Source organism: Pelodiscus sinensis, chromosome 1 (genome assembly GCF_049634645.1).
Source record: "Pelodiscus sinensis isolate JC-2024 chromosome 1, ASM4963464v1, whole genome shotgun sequence".
NCBI lineage: Eukaryota > Metazoa > Chordata > Testudines > Trionychidae > Pelodiscus > Pelodiscus sinensis.
In genome coordinates, this window is record NC_134711.1 from 100424067 (window position 1) to 100443618 (window position 19552).

General features: G+C 44.0%; 1 protein-coding gene across 6 annotated transcripts in view; it reads right to left on the reverse strand.

Moving 5' to 3' along the window:
• The window catches only part of TBXAS1 (thromboxane A synthase 1), a 349992-nt gene that overhangs the window by 275235 nt on the left and 55205 nt on the right, over positions 1 to 19552 (reverse strand). The gene's annotated exons all lie outside the window — the stretch shown is intronic.

The window sequence follows — 19552 nt, forward strand, 5'->3', positions numbered from 1 at the left end:
AATGAAGCGCATGCAATGAGTTACTATCCGTGAAAAGTTTGGTTAAAAAGTGACTTGCTGAAATCACATAGGAACTCTGTGGCAGAGCAGAATCTAATTACCTAAGGCAACATTGAACTGCCTTAATTATGTGACTACCGTATTTTCCGGCGTATAGGGCGACTGGGTGTATAAGACGACCCCCTATCTTTTTAATTAAAAGATAGGGTTTCATCTTATACCCCAGCGCCCCTCCGCCTCCTTTGCTCCCGGTGTCCCTGGTCTGCTGGAGATGGTCCCCAGCAGACCAGAGGCACCGGGAGCAAAGCCGCCAGGAGCGCCTGGGCTGCCCCCCCCCCTCCCGCCGGAGCCCCTCCGCGGCTTTGAAAGCCTCAGGGGAAGCCGGCGGCGGGGCATCCCAGGCACGCATGGGCTGCCCCCCCGCCGGAGCCCCTCCGCGGCTTTGAAAGCCTTGGGGGAAGCCGGCGGGGGGGCATCCCAGGCGCGCATGGGCTGCCCCCCCGCCGGAGCCCCTCCGCGGCGTTGAAAGCCTCGGGGGAAGCCGGCGGCGGGGCATCCCAGGCGCGCATGGGCTGCCCCCCCGCCGGAGCCCCTCCGCGGCTTTGAAAGCCTCGGGGGAAGCCGGCGGGGGGGCATCCCAGGCGCGCATGGGCTGCCCCCCCGCCGGAGCCCCTCCGCGGCGGCGCGGAGGGGCTCCGGCGGGGGGGCAGCCCATGCGCGCCTGGGATGCCCCCCCGCCGGCTTCCCCCGAGGCTTTCAAAGCCGCGGAGGGGCTCCGGCGGGGGGGCAGCCCATGCGCGCCTGGGATGCCCCGCCGCCGGCTTCCCCCGAGGCTTTCAAAGCCGCGGAGGGGCTCCGGCGGCGGGGCATCCGGCGTACAAGACGACCCCCGATTTTTGGGGGATGTTTTTTAACATCAGAGGTCGTCTTGTACGCCGGAATATACGGTATGTTTTCTCTTCCTGCAGTCCTGTGCCTCTTTCATTAGGCACTTTCCAACTTTCTACAACTAATTATTCCTGGCGAATTCTGCACCATTGCACATAGCAGAATTTTGCAGAAATTAACCATTGTGTATGCAGAAGTTCCTTCTCCTCCCCCAAAATGGGCTCCAGGGCTGCTGGCCACCTCTAGAAATCCAAATCCCCTGCCCTGAGCCCCTCGTGCACCCCAACACAGACTCCTGCACCCCCACATCCTCAGCCCCCTGTCATAAGATTGACAGAAGACAGCCTAAATGTGTGCATGAAGCTAGATTTGACTAGTTACGATGTAAACTGCAAAAAAATGTCAGAAAAGATGCAGCAGCGGAAGTCCCATTAAATACAATCTGTGAGTACAATGTTTCATTTATGCTATTATTAAACATGTCTATTATCAATAATATTATTTGTATATTTTCAGTCATGCAAACAGGCATTCTTAGACGTCTCTTTGGTTACCACGTATTCTGAATTTTGATGTAGTTTGGCTCTTTGGTTTGAAAAAGTTGCTGACCCCTGGTGTAGGGGAAAGGGACAAACAGGAACTGGATTGTCATAACTCTCTACTCTTTAACTCTACTCTTAGGGGAATTTTGGGATGTGTCCATATTGGTGCAGACATACTTACTGGCAGATATTTTGAAATAAATTACCAAAATAATTGACACTTGTGTGATTGTGTAGTGTTATGACAAAATTTTGCAGAATTTTAAAATACCGGGGGCAGAAATTTTTTTGTGCACAGAAATTTTAGGCTCAGTATGCCCCCAGAAGTAAACTAATGAAGGAGGGGTTCCACAGATGACAACCTCCTTTATTACATAAGCCCGATTGTGCCCCAGAGCAGGTCCATCCTATGTACTCCATGCAACAGGGGTACTGTGGAAAAAAAGGAATATGATCACGTAGTTAGAGACTATTCTAAGGCATATGCATGATGAATTAAGGTTGCACAGGCAAAGTTACTTCTGGTATTTCCTAACCTTTTTACATTAATAATGTTCTTTTAATACAGTTGTGTGTACCTGTGTGTGTCTATATGTATGTATAATTCCTTAGAGATTTTGCAAAAGCACGAGGAATACACAGAAATGTCAGTATGTGGCATCAGAGGGTATGCCTTCATCATAGGTGGTGCTCCCAGCCCTGCCTATAATAAAATACACGTGGTCAAAAAAAAAAGTTGTCTCCTAAACTGAGAACATGTCTAATTTCAATCCATAACTAATTATTATATCTGAGTTATAATCTATTATAATAGGAGAGCTACTATAATACCACACATACCAGGCAGCACATCATAACCTGAAATCAGTACTGATGAGCTCTGTGAGGCTGCAGAGATTCCTCTTCATTTCCCCGTCTCGTTTCCTCATTCCATGGCTTACTTTCCACTCCTTCAAGCTTTCTCTTTTCCATTTATTAAAATACAAATAGCTATTTCCCAGAAACAGTCACTCTCCTGGAGTGGCCTCATTTCACAAAGAATGCAATGGAGGCTCTAAAGCTTCTGGTAGAGTAATTCCATATGCTAGAGCTAGACTACTCAACACATGGCCTGCTGGTCCCATGCAGCCTGCAGCCCATTTTTTTTGCGACCCGCGGTGCAGCTTGGCTTTACTTGGGGCTCAACATACGGCCTGTGGGTGGGAGCCAAAACAAAAAAGTAGTCAATATAATGGTCTTCTGTTGATACGCATTTTAATAGTTACATTCCTGAACTGTCATTGCTCATTAAAAGTGCTGCTGTCATATGGGTGGAAATTGAGTAAAAATTGAATTTAATTAATATCAGCAGAACTGACTTAAATGGGGCCTATGTGTTGTGTAGTCTTGCCTTAATCTTTGTATTCATGCCCATCAGTGTGAAAGAAGCTATTTGCATATATATTTGCATGTATATGCAACCACACTTAAGTTGTGGCCCTTGGCATGTGCTGTATCATTGTGATGCCCAGGGGTTCCAAAGTTGAGTAGCCCAGCGCTAGAGGGCTGTTGAACCAATAGTAGCGGCATGGGAAGACGGAAAGAACATGCTAGAGCTGCCACTACTGTACAGCATGGAGAGTTGTTGTAGCCATTTGGGTCCCAGGATATTTTATTGCAGCAACTTCTGTTGGTGGGAGAAAAAAAATTTCAAGCACACACAGAACTCTTCTCTCCGGTGCAGCAGTATTCTCCGAAGCAATCCGCAGTAGCAAAAAAAAATATAGCACCATCTAGTGGCCAGCTTGGGAGTTGTGGGAATAAACAGCCAAACCTAACAACGAAGTTCCAGTCCAGGATGCTGTGGTTTGCTATGCAGGTTAATACATTGAGAGCAGACTGCTGCTCAGGGTTTCTAAGATCCAATAGCCACTACAGCAAAGCATACTCGGTAATGAGGACAAACATTAGAAGTGCCTGAAAGGCAGGGGAATTCAGCACTGCCACCCACAGGATACCTGCAGTGAGAAGTATGGATAGAGAACCGTGGGGGAGAAGATGCAGATTTAACCCAGATCCCTTGTTTCCTATGCCCAATCTTCATGAGTTGACTGGATATCCTCTGGCTGAGACTGGCTAAGTTTGTAGGGAGGAGCAGCTGGGACAGGCAGAGGTCCTCAAATTTTGTCAGGCTGCCGATCACTGTGGCTAACACACTTGCTTCCTGAGCCATCCCCTCTCCCATTTGTAGTCAAATGGGCCTCCTATCCTTATGCAATTTCTTAAATGGGAAAGAAAGATCAAGAACATATTCCTGTCAGCATTTAATGTGATTTAGCAGGCAAACACAAAGAGGAGGAGCCAACATCATGTGACCAACCAGCTCTCTGTAGACCACTAATAAAGGACCCCTAGTGACAGCAAGTTTGAGAACCACTGCCAAAAAAACCTTAAGTAAATAGCTACAACATGAAATGGGGAGGGGGAGGGAGGACTAGAATTTGTGAAGGAGTGGTCCAAAGAATAACTGCGAACAAATTAAACTTTAAAGGAGATTGCATTAACCTGAAATATACACAAAATAAATTTAAAATGCTGCCAAATCCCTGCGCCCGACTTCTTGCTATTTGACAATCAAATTTCTCTATTTATAGATAAATAAATAAATAAATAAAATATTTACTTTCCTGCTGCTGTGCGAAAGACTTACTCAAAACAACAGGGATAATGACTAACTATACAAAAGTACACATGGGAATCAATGAAACTGAATATATACAAAGTGCCAGACACTCACAGGAAATTATTGAAAAAAGAGACTCCTTTCTTTCCCCTTTAATCGCTGTACGTTACAATAGCATTAGGCATCACTTTCAACAATAGATAAAGTGTCCAAACGGAAGCATCATTTTTAAGTTAGTGTGTCCGTTTAATAGCCCCTCTCTTGACTGACTGTTATAAAAAGATGCCTGTAACACAGGACCAATATATCTCATCTATCTGCTGCGGTGAAGACCATTATGGTCATTCCTCCAGTGCAGAGAAAAATTCCATTCCTTCATTTAAAAAAAAAAAATCTTTTTAAAGAAACTCTTGTTCAAGACAGATAGTCACCACGTTCAGGCTGACATGGAAATAGCTTTCCTGTAACGGAGTCTATTTTGCTTTATTCTGTGTCATATCACATGACAGCTTCCTCTTCAGATCATTCATCTGGATGTTCCATACTATACACAGAAACAGTCCCCTTTTTCTGCAAAATGGTTTTGCACATGACAGGAAAAGCTAATTTTAATGAAGCAGCTCCACTCTTGCCTCTGTCTCATTCTTTTTTATGCTGTTTGACAGGCTACGGAATGTTGTTTATAATGTATTGTTCTCTAATAATACAAGAAAGTCAATTACTGCTGTCTGACCCTTTGGCTCCCATTTTACTCAAGATTAGATGTGCAGTTCTGCACTTTATGTACTGTATGTATGTGATGGGGACTCTGGGGTACAACTTGAAACTTCTTCCTTTAAGCCTCTAGCCTGGGTTCTCTCTTGCAAGGCTGTTCCAATAATAGGCAGCAATACCTCTTTGGGTGCTGGGCTCATTCAGTCATCAACATGTGGAGCCTCACACCCAGCTGTATTACATGAATCCTCCGTGAATGGAGCCACTCATGAATCATACAGAGAGAAGTACCGGTCAATCACTTTAACTCTCCCAGGCTTGCACTCCAATATTATACAGTCTTACATTGCTTAAGACCCCCCTGGGAAATGCATGCTCATTAATACGTTAATCACTTCTTCATAAGTGCACATGCACCAGCCTTTATAATCTGAGTGAGATTTTTCAAGCACTTCAACTATAACCATACTGTTTTAGGTAAAACATAACACATTTATTAACTACAGAAAGACAGATTTTAAGTGATTATAAATAGCATGCATGGAGATCAGAATTGGATATTAAAAAATAGAAATAGAAACACAGTCTAAATTCTAACTTTAAGAGACTAAGCAAGATTTGAATCAGTCTCTCATACTAACATATGTTACAGGTACAGTTCATCAATACACAGATTGGTCACAGGCCGGAAGGGAGTCTAATCTCACTAGTTTGAAGTCATTGTCTTGAACAGCTTAATGGGAGTAAATCAGGGGGCCCAGATAATCTTCATCCAAGAATATTAAAGGAACTGGCACATGAACTTGCAAGTCCATTAGCAAAATTTTTTTATAAATCTCTAAACTCAGGGGTTGTACCATTTGACTGCAGAATTGCTAATATAGTTCCGATTTTTAAGAAAGGGAAAAAAAGCGACCCAGTAACTATAGGCCTGTTAGTTTGACATCTGTAGTATGTAAGATCCTGGAAAAAATTTTGAAGGAGAAAGTAGTTAGAGACATTGAGGCTAATGGCAATTGGGACAAATTACAACATGGTTTTACAAAAGGTAGATCGTGCCAAACCAACCTGATCTCCTTTTTTGAGAAAGTAACAGATTTTTTAGATAAAGGAAATGCAGTGGATCTAATCTACCTCGACTTTAGTAAGGCATTTGATACAGTACCACATGGGGAATTATTGGTTAAATTGGAAAAGATAGGGATTAATATGAAAGTTGAGAGGTGGATAAGCAACTGGTTAAAGGGGAGACTACAGCGGGTCATATTGAAAGGTGAACTGTTGGTTTGGAGGAAGGTTACTAGCGGAGTTCCTAATAAAATTTGCAGATGACACAAAGTTGGGAGCTGTTGCCAATTCAGAAAAGGATCGGGATATCATACAGGAAGATCTGGATGATCTTGTAAATTGGAATGATAGCAATAGGATGAAATTTAATAGTGAGAAGTGTAAGGTTATGCATTTAGGGATTAATAACAAGAATTTTAGCTATAAGCTGGGGACACATCAGTTGGAAGTAACAGAGGAGGAGAAGGACCTCGGAGTCCTGGTTGATTATAGGATGTCTATGAGCCGCCATTGTGACATGGCGGTGAAAAAGGCTAATACGATCTTGGGATGTATTAGGCGAGGTATTTCCAGTAGGGATAAGGAGGTGTTAGTGCCATTATACAAAGCATTGGTGAGACCCCATTTAGAATTCTGTGTGAGGTTCTGGTCTCCCATGTTTAAGAAGGATGAATTCAAACTGGAACAGGTACAAAGAAGGGCTACTAGGATGATCCGAGGAATGGAAAACCTGTCTTATGAAAGGAGACTCAAGGGCTGTGTCTAGACTACATGCCTCTGTCGGCAGAGGCATGTAGATTAGACAGATCAGCAAAGGCAAATGAAGCCGCGATTTAAATGATCGCAGCTTCATTTACATTTACATGGCTGCCACGCTGAGCCGACAAACAGCTGATCAGCTGTTTGTCGGCTCGCCGCTAGTCTGGACGTTCCCCCTGTCGACATCAAAGCCCTTTGTCGGCAGCCCCGTTATTCCTCGTGGAATGAGGTTTACCGGGGCTGCCGACAAAGGGCTTTGATGTCGACAGGGGGAACGTCCAGACTAGTGGCGAGCCGACAAACAGCTGATCAGCTGTTTGTCGGCTCAGCGCGGCAGCCATGTAAATGTAAATGAAGCCGCGATCATTTAAATCGCGGCTTCATTTACCTTTGCTGAACAAACAAATCTACATGCCTCTGCTGACAGAGGCATGTAGTGTAGACGTACCCAAGGAGCTTGGCTTGTTTACCTTAACCAAAAGAAGGCTGAGGGGGGGACATGATTGCACTTTTTAAATATATTAGAGGGATAAATACCAGGGAGGGAGAGGAATTATTTAAGCTTAATACCAATGTGGACACAAGAACAAATGGATATAAGCTAGCTAGTAGGAAGTTTAGACTTGAGATTAGACGAAGGTTTCTAACCATTAGAGGAGTGAGGTTCTGGAACGGCCTTCCAGGGGAAGTAGTGGGGGCAAAAGATCTATCTGGTTTCAAGATTAAACTAGTTTATGAAGGGGATGGTTTGATGAGATAACACGATCTTGGTAACTAATTGACCATTCATTATCAGTAGGAATAAGTCAATGGAGGGATGATAGGAGTTTACTATAGAGAACTTTCTGGGTGTGTGGCTGATGAGTCTTGCCCACATGCTCAGGGTTTAGCTGATCATCATATTTGGGGTCGGGAAGGAATTTTCCTCCAGGGTAGATTGGCAGAGGCCCTGGAGGTTTTTCGCCTTCCTCTGTAGCATGGGGTACAGATCACCGCTAGAGGGTTCTCTGCATCTTGGGGTCTTCAAAGTATTTGAAGGCTTCAATATCTGAGATATAGGTGAGAGGATTATTCTGGGTGGGATGGGTGAGATTCTGTGGCCTGCATTGTGCAGGGGATCAGACTAGATGATCATAATGGTCCCTTCTGACCTTAAAGTCTATGAGTCTTCCAGATGATCTTCCAGGTGTGGCTATGCGGAGGAAGTCGGGAAAGAGGCTCAGTGATTATGTCTGTGCCACCCCTTTATACGTTCATCCAACAACTAGGAAGATCCTTACTGTGACATGGGTTAGTGGAACCCCATGACGTACCTGTCTTCTGTGAGAAGCCTCTGGAATAGTGGGTTCTTCTTGATGAGTCATTAACGCTTGTCTGGCCAGTGGTGGGTGCTCCTTTGTCCCTCCTAAAAGGCCAGTTCTGGGCATCTCCCAATTTCACAACATATTTCAGAAGCACACATAGTGGTACTCCATAGCTTCACATATAATGAGAGCATACACAAGCCAACGGAATCTTAAAGTTACAGATCAAGCCTTTTTAAATGATACCTCACAAGGCATGCATTACATCAATCACTTCATAATTATAGCACAGTGGTGAATATGGGGGTTCCAGCGTGTTATTTTGAGGTACAAGTGAAAGATACCACTGGTGGTATTTATAAAAGAGACTCATGATAATGCCTATATCGTTACCGGCCTCCCTCTTTGCAGTGAAATGGTCTAACAACTTCTACCACTTAAATGTCAAGTTCTTTGGAACAGAGACCATCTTGCTCTGTTGCACGTATAGCAGCTGGCACAGCGGGACCGAGATGCTGGAGCAGGGCCCTTAGTGTAGCCCCTGGCTACTGCAATTTAAATAATCATTAAATAATCCATCAGCATCAGCTGTCACAAATTCTTGCATAACCATATCCAGAAATGTTTGTATGCATTCATGGCTATCATCTTGGACTTACTCAAATGAAGGGAGAGAGTCCCCTGCTGTCACCTTCCAACCATTAAAAGCTTTGGGTTTTAATTTTAAAATGTCTCTCAAATGTAAGCAAAACTGTGGCTATGATGTGAAGTGTATGGAAAGACTCTGAATTCCCTTAGTGGCCGTAGTTCACTTTTCAAATGATTTTTGAGTGCCTAATGGCTGCTCTGTTTACCTACCCAGTCACTGCACTAGCAATAGCTTGCTCTTTGTAAAGCAATTTCAGATCCTTCAAATAGTAAAACTTAAAGGCACCATGTTTTAACTAAAAACACCTCCCCTCCCCCAAAATAAAATCCCTACTGTATTCTCCATGGAACAGAATGAATATTTGTTTTACAATTTAATTTATTTTGGTAGCAGCATAGTTATCACAAGGATTTCTGGAGTGTACATGACATGTTTACTCATCCTGTGCACTTATCTTTCACTCATATCTATCCCTTGGGGGTGCATTAACAGCAATGGGGAGTTAGTGCCAAATTGAGCACATGAACATTCACTCTGACACCTTCTGCCCCACCTCAAAAAAGATATATTGGAATTGGCAAAAGTTCAGAAAAGGGAAACAAAAAATTATTGGAAGTATGGAATGGCTTTCATGTGAGGAGAGATTAATAAGATCTGGACTTTTCACTTTGGTTACTTCCTTCTTCTCATACACAAGAACTAGGGGTTGCCAAATGAAATTAATAGGCAACAGGTATATAATAAATGAAAAGACACAGAACACACAGTCAACCTGTGGAACTCTTTTCCAGAAGAAGGCTACAGTGTAGCTGTAGCCTAGGTAAGATGAACCTTTGGTCTGACCCAGAATGGTCATTTTCATGTTCTTATGTTCAATAGGTCCATTTTCCTGGCTTCTCGGAAATTGTCCTGCTGAGCAATGCACAAAGTTAATGCTTGACTTAACACTTGATGCTGCAGCAGAGAAGAAGTTTTTTCTATACTTTAATCCTTCTGACTTCAGTTGCGATCTTTCCCATTCTCTGACTTGCCTGGCATTAAGGACCAGTCTCCCTTGTTCTGATCCTTTTGCACCAATCAGTGCAAAAGAAACAGAATCTAGCCATTACCTGAGAATTCCCAGTGTAGGTGTTACCCACACACCTGCTGGGTGTGGTGTACTGTCCCATATAGTGGCACTTAAACCACTCAGAGAGAGACTAATCAGTCTCCTGTACAGTCTTAACTGAAAGCCAGCTGGCTTTCAGCTCAAGCAGTAGAGGCTCATGTACTAAGCTCCAGGAGTCTTGAGTTTGGTTCCATCTGTCAGCATTACATAGGAACTTTTATTTGGTGTAAAGGCACAGGTAGTGTCTCTGGTCCTCGTGCCAATTCTCCATTCAGTGTTGTGGGTGTGTCAGGGTGAGGTGGTTCCCTGCCTTGAAATGAGACCTGTAGGCGCTTTGATGAATAGATGAAGTAGATTCCACTTTAGTGTCTGTAGGTACCTCTTAGCTTCCAAAATATGCTGATTTGGGACTTCCTGTAGTTACAATTTTGAACAAAACATAATAGCAAACAACAAATAGAACGATAAGCGAGAGAAGAACTATTCTTTGCTCTTTCATGAAGACTGGATGAGCACCTTGACACAAAACTGTGAAGAGTCACAGAATGGACCCCTTTTACTGCAGTCCCACTAGGTCATGCCAATAAGTACAAATGAAAAAAAAAGTTTATATTAGAGGTTGCCCATTGCCCATCTTCAGAAAGAAATATATTCTCTCATCAAATAAGTCTGGACCTGCTAACAGCAGCAAGATGAGACCCAATGTATTTAGATATTTAAAACACCCAGGGTATGTCTAGACTACATGGCTCTGTCGACAGAGCCATGTAAACTAGTTTACCCGGTATAGTCAAAGAAGTGGGGATTTAAATAATCCCCGCTTCATTAAAATGAACATGGCCGCCACACTGTGCTGACGATCAGCTGATCCGGCACAGCGCGGCAGTCTAGATGCGGATCTGTCGGCTGGGGAAGCCTTTGCCGACCGATCCTGTAAACCTTGTTTCACGTCGACGGAGCCATTTGTCTAGACATACCCCAAGATGTATTTGGATTCACCATTTGGATTTTATTGGAGTATCTATTTCACAAACACATTTCGTAGCACTGAGTGCCACAAAAGAACCTGAAAAGCCTCATTCATAACTCAGAGCTGTGAGAGTAGTTATTCCTTGAATAAAGGAATCACCTTTGTACTACTGGAGCTGGAGATGCAAAACTCTGAAAGCAAGCAATCCCATGCCAATACTGTAGTAACCAGTCAAGAGTTACAGTAGTACTTCTGATGGCACTGTGGGCTATCTCCCAATGATTAGTCATGAGGGTATTATTGTGTGGTAACTGCTGGTAGAGAATGTCTTCAAAGTTTGCAACCACTATCTCACACACACACTGTGGGACAGACTACTTCTCAGAAGGTATATCCAAAAATATACCCCAATAAGTATGGTTATCCTGAAGTTTCATCTCATTACAGTGGACCTCTATTCTCTTGTCAGCCATTCAACATAAACTGGCAACTCCATTAATCAATCAGCAACTTAAATACGTGACCTCAGAGGGTCCACTGTAACCTCAGAACATGCACATTACTTTTCATCAGTGACCACATTCTGTTTTTCAGATCTGCAAAATGAAAGAGATTGCATCGAGTGATTCTATTGCTATGGTATGAAGAGCCAAAGAGGCTCTGGGCATAAGAGTAGAGAATTAAAATGAACTATAACTCTCCTATCCTTGTCACTCTACACATCAGAACAGTCTGACTTATAAATCCGCGACAGGGCTAAATAAAGAGATTATATTTCCAAACAAAGCAAAAACCTTCTTTATGAACAAGGTTGAGATCCTGCTTTTTGACCGCTGGCCAAGCCTGAACATGCACACTCTGGTAGCTTTCATCTCTATGGAAAGGGATAGTGAAAGACTGCACTGTGATCTTCAAAGTGTAGAATTTGTGGGAGAGGGAAAGTTTAAGAAGTGTGTGACTGAGGGGAAAAATAAGACTAGGATCAGGTTATCTGAAATGCTCGTTATTAAGATTAGGCAAAGAGGGTTTACAGATGTGCACGCACTGGCTAAAATGAAGCTGAGCCATCTCTTACTTACCCACATGTAGTATATGCAGTAGAGCAAACAACAGAATGAAGAGGATTCCTTGGGGTCCTTATGAAGCATCCAGGGATTCCTCATCTGAAGCTGCAATTGTTCCTACTTCAGACATGACTGAGGGGGAGGGAGATTTGTGAGCAAATAGCAACAAGAGCTACCCATTCTCAGCCCCTCTGAAAATCAAACTACTATACTAATATTTACAATCTAAAAAAGGGTTTAGGAGACCATCCAGGTTTCGGAGGGGAAAACCTGGCACTCTCATGCTACGCATATGTGAGAGATGGGGGCAATAAGAGAGACAGCTACAATGACATAAGATAAAGTACACTGCAGGGGCATATTGAAATGTACCTTTGTTCTGTACTTAGCTTAGAAGAAAGGATATGGTTTTGAAAGAAGAGGAACAAACTGCTCTCTCTCCTCTATGGATGGACCTTCCTGGTCAGCACTGAAAAAAACAGCAGCCTGTAAGGAGCCAAGTCTGACTCTACTGCCTGTTTTGCTGTTCTTTCCTGCTCAATGGATAGAAAGAAAAATTCAGTTTTCAGCAGCTGTAATTTGCAGGGCCAGGATCCAGCATCCAAACTAGGCACACAACTGCCTCTGCCCTTTTACCATGACTGTGCACAAACAAATCTCTTTTAGAATGCACTGCAGTGTATACTGCTCAGTCTGATCATGCAATGGTGATAAACAAGTGACCATAAAGCACACATGTTGTACCTTCATTTTTAAACCCACATTATGGCAGTTGTGTTCCAATGCCCAAGTTACACACACAGGACATTTTACAGATCCTATGATAAAAAAATGTTCATATTTAAAAGTCATTTGTCACAGGACCACATTTGACCAAAATCAGAAAACCCTTATCCACAGTGAAAAATTAAGAGCTTTTTAAAAATTACTGGATGCAATGCTCCTGTAACCTGTACTACTAATAAAGAGGTTTCCATTTGTTATTGCAGACTGCAGTGATCAATTTAAAAAGAACCTGGCATGGACACTACCCGGCAGTTCTAGTACACACCTTTTAAGGTAAATGAAACATACAGTGGGGTTAGTATGAAAATGGACAGTGTGTCCGGAGTATAAAATGTGCAAATGGGAAAGAGGGGGAAAGTATCACTGCACAAACAGGCCAGTCTAAACAGTTCTTCGTTACACTGAAGCTGCACATCGGCAAAAAATCTGGAACTGCTCAAATCCCAGATTTGGCGCACAAAGCAGGGTTAGTTTAACCCAAGCATGAAAGAGGTAACTAAACACACAATAACCAGACCTCATTTATTCCACTGCAATGGATGTGGGTTTTGGAAAGATTTAAGTGTTAATGGCTGTACTATTGACTTGTTAACCTTCCAGGGAATGCTCGTAATTGTAACAGAGCCACACAGTTTACATTACATTACAATATGACTCCTCCTTGTGTGCCTTTGTGCTGCGCGCAATGCATGTGTACCTGGGATTGATACCTTTCTCTCGCTAGAAAAAGGCATGCTCACGAAGTAAGGTATTACACGGCGTAAGTAAGGGTGAGCAGGATCTGACCCACGGAAAGCAGCAACGTGACTAGAGATTGGGGGTCAGTTCCTCACTGTCTTGCATTGTCATCGATACCTGTACAGAGGAGGTGTGAACATCACCATTCCAATGTGTTAGCCATACTGAATCCCATACGAACTGGTGTAAATCAGTTCTAGCCCATTTTTACAGATGAACATTGACTATACAAGGGGCAACACAGTGGAGAATAGGGCCCACTGTTTTACTCAGATTTTCTGAAGTGCAAAGCCAAGTTCTTGCATGTAACTGATTTCATCACCTTGTTTGCTTAATTTTGTTTTAAATTGCCATCAATAAGGACCCAGGGGAAGCTTGAAAATGATTTTTTTTCCTTCGGTGACATATGGAAAACTTGACTGCACATACACAAGTACAAACTGGTTTGCTCTTGGATAAGCAGGCTGCTTGCAAGTGCTGAGTTTCACACACAGGTTGTAGGATGAAGACTTGTTTGCAAACACTGAAATGTATACCCACACAATAAATCAAGTTCAGATTTCTTGCCTTTGCTTTCCAAGCTATAAATCAAGCAAATCCTTCCTACAATTCTGATCAGTGTGTTTTTCATGCTTTTTCCTTCTGCACTGCCAGTGACAACAGTCTTGAACTATTTTTTATCTCCAAGCCTTCTGCCATACTCCCAAGATGTGTGAAAGACCTCCCCAAACCTCTCTTTGCTTCACTCAAATTTCTTCTAAAAATTCATTTCTGACACCATGCCCATGAGAACCAAGGAGAGAGAAAGCAAACAAACGAAAGTACCAGAGACAGCAAAACAAGGGTATGCTTTCCCGAGCTGCCACATTGTGTTATTAAAGTTACTCTCTTCTCCCTCCTCTCCACCTCCTTCCTGCTCATCTTTCTTTATTACTGGGTCATGTTGCATTTAGATTGTTCACAATCTGGGACAGGAAGCAGGTTTTTGCTTCTTTTGCAAGGCAGCTAGAACATTTCAAGGTTCCACAGATAATAAATAAAGAGGGCTAAATTTGGAGCATCATGCTGATTGCTGTTTAATTTAAAAGCTATCCTCTTCCATTTTTCTGCTTGTTTTCACACTTATTTCTTCATTGTAAGGCAGCCCCTTATGAAAGCCAATTTCAAATTAAGTTTCAAATTAAGAGTAGATAGGATAATTGCCAACTGATTATGAAGCAACACTATTTTAATGAGGTGTCTACAATGCATTGGCAGAGGGGCTTCGTGTTAGAAAACAAACCTGAGATCAGTCAAAAAGATCCAGCTATGGGCCACAGATATTTAACCACTTGACCTCTTTAAATTTATGCCCTGCTGACTAGAATTCAGTCATTCAAGGAAATACTTGTCTTCATGTTAGGTCATTGGGAAATCACTGAGTTCTTTATTCCCTGACATCATTCTCAAGCACCCTCTGCTATTCCCCTCCCTATGTCATTCATACATGTTCCTAATCTCCACATGAAGCACTTCATAAGCACTGCAAATGAATAAGGCCTTTTATAAAATGCACAGGTGCCGCTATGTGTAATAAATATGGCAGCGGTCCAGGAGTTCCAATTTATCGTATAGGTCCTCAACGCAGTTAGAAAGGATGGGAATCTTGCAAAGGCTAACAGCATAATTAACAGTATCACCAACATAAAATATCACTGAAAATAAAATTCATTTTGTAAAAACACTTGTGCAGACATCCACACCCAGGGAGTGAACACACAGGAGGCTTCTGGATGCTTTCAGCACATAATGTCCTGTACAGACTTTGACGCTATGTATGGAATGCAAGAAGTTGCAATGCAAAAGCAATTGCACACAGAATATTGCAAAGCAGAACAGTCATGGCAGAAATGAGGGTAAAGACAGAACTAAGCAGTTTCACAAATGTTTGAAAACCACTGAAGATGTTCATGCTTCAGGAATGGATAAAATCGTTGAGGAAATTCATGCTGCAGGAATGGAGTCTTATATTTTGGGGGCAAGGAAGCCCATTATTAAACAAAACTCCAGCATTCTTAAAAAAAAAAAAAAAAAAAAAAAAGATGATATTGTGAAAGTGAGGGAAGTCCCAGAAGGCAAATACTCACGTCTCCTCTTTAAAACAATTAAATGTTGTGTTCTCGCTCTGGTGTGTAGGATTGGAGGAATACCCAGTAGCCCCAGCAAAGTGAGAGGTGAAGCTGGGTTCAAAGCCCACTCCCAAGTTGTGTTACCAGCCTTGCAACCAGTGTATTGAGATTTGTTCCTGTACACGGACCACTTTGTGCTTCTCCTATTCTGGGGCTGCAGGAGTCTCTTTGGCCCCCAACACAAGCTAAGGAAGCCCTAAAGTTTAGCCCTGCATCACCATCCCCCATACGTGCCAATTCTGAGGGTACGCTAGGGCACAAGCACTAAGGCTGCCAACTTTCTAATCACACAAAACCGAAAACCCCTACTCCTCTCCCAAGGCACTGGCCTGCCCTGCCTGTTCTCTGAGGCCCTGCCCCCCCCCCCCCCACCCATTGAAAGTGAATGGTGCTGGAGGGGAGCCGTCGGGGAGGGGGCAGAGGCAGGGCCTCAAGGGAAGAGGCCAAGTCATCAGGGGCAGCAAAAACAAGTCAGCACCTGTAGCAGCCCCTAAGAGCTACTGCAGAATCGCCAAGGTGCAGGGTCCACCTGGCTAGATCCTTGATCCACCTCTTCTTTCCCCAGCCTGACGTACACCAGAACACCTCCCGAGGCTGCTTCCACTGAGCCGGCTGGAACAAGGCACCCCTGAAGTGGGCGAGTTTCTTGGTGGGAATGTAGCCATCGGGCAATAAGGAACAAGTCTCAGAGACTGCTGATAATTATGCACACAACTCTGTTCTTGTGACCTAGCAGGGTAATGAAATGTAACAGAACCCTAACCTGCCAAGTACGGTGATGCTTTTGCCCCAAGACAGTGCTTTAGCTATTGGCTTGACACTATCAGTTGACAATTCAAAAGACAGCCACAAAGTGGATAATGACCCTCACTTGTGACCAGCCTGTACCTGATCCAAACCACTAACATTGAGAAGAAAGGCACCACACCCTTCCCTATTGCTAATCCCTTGAGCCATCTTGTCTCTTTGCATTCTGTATATTAGAAAGCCAATAAAAATACTGAATGGTGTCCCCAGGAAACACGTGCTTTCACACCCAACTAAACAGACAAACCGGTCTCATGAGGTGCGCAGTTGTGTGCCCAGCTTGCCCCCAAAAAAGAGCCCCAAACCCAATTATATGGCTGGGCAGCCAGTTTGTTGTTCTTGGGTTAGTACAAGGGCTGCACAGAATACCAGCAATTAAATCTTCGCAGTACGTTCCATCGCTAAGTCAACCTCCGGGCCTGGACAGGATTAGAAATGCCATCAGATGCTACAGACTATCATACACAACTGGCCTAAGCTCAATTTGAGACAGGAAACAAGAGATAGACCCTCTGTTTCCCCCTGACAACCTCTATGCCACAGAGTCCACTTATGGGACCACGAAAGGGATCAAGTTAGAGAGACTCCAACTCAGGCCTTCAACATGGACCTTCAAGGCCACGAGTTCATGAATCCACATTCTGACATTGACAGGACGTTGCAACAGCAATCCGCCCTGGTCCTGTAATCATCGGTTAATTAAAAAGGTCCCCACATTTACTATAGATCCTTTCATGCATCATCCTGACACAATAATTCTGCACCTGTTTATAAGAAGAAGGCAGCATAGAAGTGTTTGAGCCAAATAATGCTGATTTGTTGCACATCAAGCTGCATCATGATCTGAAGACACAAACATCACAATGCTGACACAGCATTGCAGCATGAACATTTTGTGCCTACCAACATACACACTACGGCTACAGCCCAAGTGTCTGGAAAACATGAAATGCTGCTCTTTAGACTCCCTCTCTAGTGAGCTCAGTGTCCTTAATAGACTCTTGAAGGCAGCCATACCCATGCTAGTCAGGCATGTGAATGGCTAGATGTGAATGGGGCATTCATGGGTAGGATCAGTTAAAAAAAAAAAAAAGGAAGAGGAGATGTTGGGAGACTTAGGAGAAGAACCACCTCTGCAGATCCTAAAACAAGGACAGGAAGAATCAGGAATTGTGGTTAAAGCAGGAAAATGGGAGCAAAAAATCTGCCATCTACTCCTGGCTCTGACACAGACTTGCCTGATTTTTGGCAAATCACTTTTTCTTCTCTATGCTCAAGTTCCCTCATCTGTAAAATAGGGATAATATCACCTTCCTCATAGGGGTATTGAGGGTACTGAATGAGTTCCTCAGGTGTTGTACAACCAATGTACTAATCTTGTTTATATACAAAGCCACACTTTACAAAGTTGTACAGGACTACTGTTCTTTATAACAAAGCTATTCTATGATAAGGCTGTAAATTATGACCATTGATACGGTGTCAGTCCTAGTCAGGTTTTTAGAACCTACAAGCCAGAAGCCACTCAATGTATGGAAATAGTTAGACCTCCTAAATGCATATGCTAAGGGTATTTCTCTATAAACTAGCCAATTAGCCCGTTGTAAAACGGGATTTTCAGGTCTCTCCTCCACGTCGGTCTTCTCTCCTGAGCCTCCGGTCTCTGTCTCTGTCTCTCCCCCCCCCCCCACTGACTCCCCCCCTCTCTCTCTAAGCTCTCCTCCATCTCCTGCCTCTCACTCGGGGGATCATGGAGCCCAAACAGTCGCTTGCATCACTTGCTCCCACGCGGCAGCCTGGCTGACCAACGCAGAAATCAGCCGAGCGCCACGGCGAGAGGCGAAGGGATGCAGGGCCTGGAGCTGCTGTCACACTGCACATCACCGCCCCGCTCCCCCTTTGCCTCCCACCGTGGTGCTCGGCTGACTTCTGTGCCGCTCAGCCAGGCCGCCACGGGGGAGCAAGCATCCGTTTGGGCTCCCCCATGGTGGCCTGGCTGAGCGGCGCAGAAGTCAGCCAAGCGCCATGGCGGGAGGCGAAGGGGGGCGGGGCGGTGACGTACACGACCAGGCCCCACCCCCTGGCCATGTACATCACCGCCCCACCCCTCTTCCTCTTCTGCCGTGGCGATCGGCTGACTTCTGCACTGCTCAGCCGGGCTGCCGCGGGGGCGCAAGCGGCCGTTTGGGCCCCGCACTCCCCATGCAGCATGGGCTGCCCAGAGGGAACAGTCAACATTTCAGTAACAGCACCCCCCAGAAGGAACAGCCAGCATTTCAGGCAACAGCGCCCCCCAGAGGGAACAGCCAGTATTTCAGCGTTACAGACACAGACACTGGGCTACTATATATATGATGCTTATTGTGTCATCAGACATATCCATTGATCAAACATTCCTTACAACAGAGGCCTTACTGAATGTAGCCTTGTGATGTGTCAGCATTGTTAGTATCGAGCTCAGGTAAAACCTAGGTATATTTTGCCCATGTTGGTTGGATTTGGGGCTGATAGAAATTTACTGATATTTTAAAATATACTTTAGAGCAGTGTTTCTGAAAGTGTTCAGCGAGAACACTTTGAGAAACACATTAACTGGCTGCCCCGGTTTGTTTATTTACCGGCGCCATGGCCAGGGAGTCTCGTGGCTCCCATTGGCTCCATTTCACTCTTTAATGTTAATGTGTTTCTCAAAGTGTTCTCGCAGAACACTTTCAGAAACACTGCTCTAGAGCACACTGCATGCCTATCTTCACCAAGAAAGCCCATTCACTGAAAACATATGTCATACTGCAACACGGCAAATAGTTCAGTTCTTGGCAAGCACTAAGTCTAAAATCTGGACCCATTATGAAGCCACAAGTTGGCTGACTAGATTAAAGCACAATAGGAACTTGACCTACCCTTTGGGATAGGTAGGGGAATAAGGGAAGAAACTCTGACATCCCTTTTTTAGAACCCATCTGAGCTGCTTTTTAATAAATAAGATTGCCATTCATGGAACGGATTCCCTCCTAAACTAGGTTTTTAACAATGTATCCCTTAAAAATGTCATGGGCACAGATATCTAGCTTCCATGTTTATTCTTTTAGTAGAAATATGTCTAAATGAACACCTCTGTCATAACATAGTGGCTGTGTCTATACTGCACCCCTTTTCCAGAAAAGGGATGCAGATTAGACACATCGGAATAGCAAAATCCGCGGGGGATTTAAATATCCCCCGCGGCATTTGCATTAACATGGCTGCCGCTTTTTTCCGCCTTGGGGATAAGCCGGAGAAAAGCGCAAGTCTAGACGTGATTCTCCGGAAAAGTAGGAATAAGAGA